Source organism: Pyricularia oryzae, chromosome 1 (assembly GCF_000002495.2).
Source record: "Pyricularia oryzae 70-15 chromosome 1, whole genome shotgun sequence".
Lineage (NCBI taxonomy): Eukaryota > Fungi > Ascomycota > Sordariomycetes > Magnaporthales > Pyriculariaceae > Pyricularia > Pyricularia oryzae.
This window is the reverse complement of record NC_017844.1, coordinates 7,517,593-7,519,606: the sequence shown is the minus strand read 5'-3', so window position 1 is coordinate 7,519,606 and position 2,014 is coordinate 7,517,593.

Here is a 2,014-nt window from a genome sequence, read left to right as displayed (position 1 = left end):
CGAGCTGGTCTTTAAGTTGGGCAATGGTGGCCAAAAGATCTTGCAGCTGTGATTGAGTGATTGTAGCCTGGCCGGCAGTGTTTTCGCTTTCGTCTGCCATTTCGCTTCTCATTTCGACGACAGGCGAGGGCGCTCTGCTTGGAAATTTCGGAATTTCGTTCCTGCCGTCTAACGTTTTGGCAGAAGGTTGGTGGGGAGGGTTTCGCGCCTCTCCTGGGTGCTCAGAAACTGACTCGTACTCGTACGATCCGTCAACTTCGATGCTGTCGACTGGCTGATCTTGCTCTGTGTCGGATTGGGGCTCAACGGGCTCTTCAGGCTCTGTGTTGGCGCTGGTAGGAGCGGGCTCTACTGGCTCTGGGCTCACTGGGGCAACTGTAATCTCTCCGTTTTGATCCGAGTCTTCGGTGTTGGGAGTAGCAGTGCCGGAAGCCCAAATTATCTGGCTTTGCTGAGTTTGCGTTTGTCACGCGTTGGGATTGGCGAATCGGTGGGCCGTAATTTTTACGCGGCGACATTGATTTCGCGAATGGTGTCTTCTGTGGCCTAGTTTACCGTCGTGCACAGCCGACGTGGTGAACGATTGAATAAAGGGATTGAACGATATATTTTAATTGCTTCACCAGCAAATTATAGTGAGTTTAGAATTATGTCACGGCCAGGCATACATTGGAGAACCTCAGTGTATTAGGCGCTATCGACGAAAATTCTAAACTGAAGAGAAGAGAGAAATTACAATCGTCGACGCGCTCAAGAGACGCGCTTAAATCCGGAGGTAGTGGATCCTTGTCCGATCCCTGGCTCGGTGTGGAGCCGAGTCGTGATTCTGAGGGTAGGTCTAGGGGCCTGATCCTCACGTGATTCTGAGGGTAGGTCTAGGGGCCTGATCCTCACATATAATATAAAATAAAAACACCAAAAAAACAACGTATTAACGGAATATTGCGTAAAAATATTTATTTTATCCAATAATAAAAAATTTAAAAAATCCATTGGGAAAATCGAATTCCAAACAAAATTGGAATCCGGAAAAAACGATTTTAAGGATATTTTAGGTAAAATTTCGGTTAATTGTCGACGTTTTTCCTATTCCGCCTTTTTACGTTCCACCCGATCCAATTCCTCCAAATTATTAATTCCGCGAAATATAATTTGTATTATTTTTTTAAACCACAATTTTTTTTATTTTCGCAAACGAAGCAATTTCGTTTATTATATATAAATTTGCTTTTCAAACGCCTTAATTTCCGCATTTAATTTCGAATATTAACGACCAATATAACGGATTTGAACAGCGGACAAACCTAATACGTTATACCCAAAACGATTGGAACAAATATATTTTATATAATAAACAAAATTTTAAAAAAATATTTAATAAAACGTTGCGCCTTTGGTACGGTAGGGATTGCAGGTGTCACGGGCAGGCAGGGCGGACAGGTAGGTGCGGGCGATCAGGTAACAGGACAGAGTATATTGGCTATCTAGTCTTCCAGGTACAGGGTAGCAGGTGGTTGTTGACGAAGACGTAGCTCGAGGAGCTACATATCGGAGACTGCAGAGATTTCGCGTAGATATACGCGCGCGAGGCGCTCGGCCCTCGCGCCTTCACGTGACAGGGGTCATGACTAAGCGACAGCCCAGTGGCTGTCCTTCAGGTCTGTGACAGTATTCCCCCCTTCCAGGCCGAGCTCCGTCACGGCCGGGGCCCGGGCTTATGGGGGTATCGACGGTGGAAATTCTTTACCAATTGAGCAGCGTTTTCCAGGTAATCGGCAGGTTCAGTCGTGGGTTCGCTATATCCAGCCCAACGGACGATATATTTCAGCCGGCGGCCTCCTCGGCCGCGGGTTTCCCAAAAGGAGTCGAGGATCTCTTCGACTTCGTATTCTCTCTCACCTTCCACTTCCAAATGGGGTGGCGGTGCAGGTTGTTGGCCCGGCAGGGGCTCAACGTCAGCAGGTTTTAGTCGGTTTATATTGAAAACAGGGTGTACTCTCATAGACGACGGCAG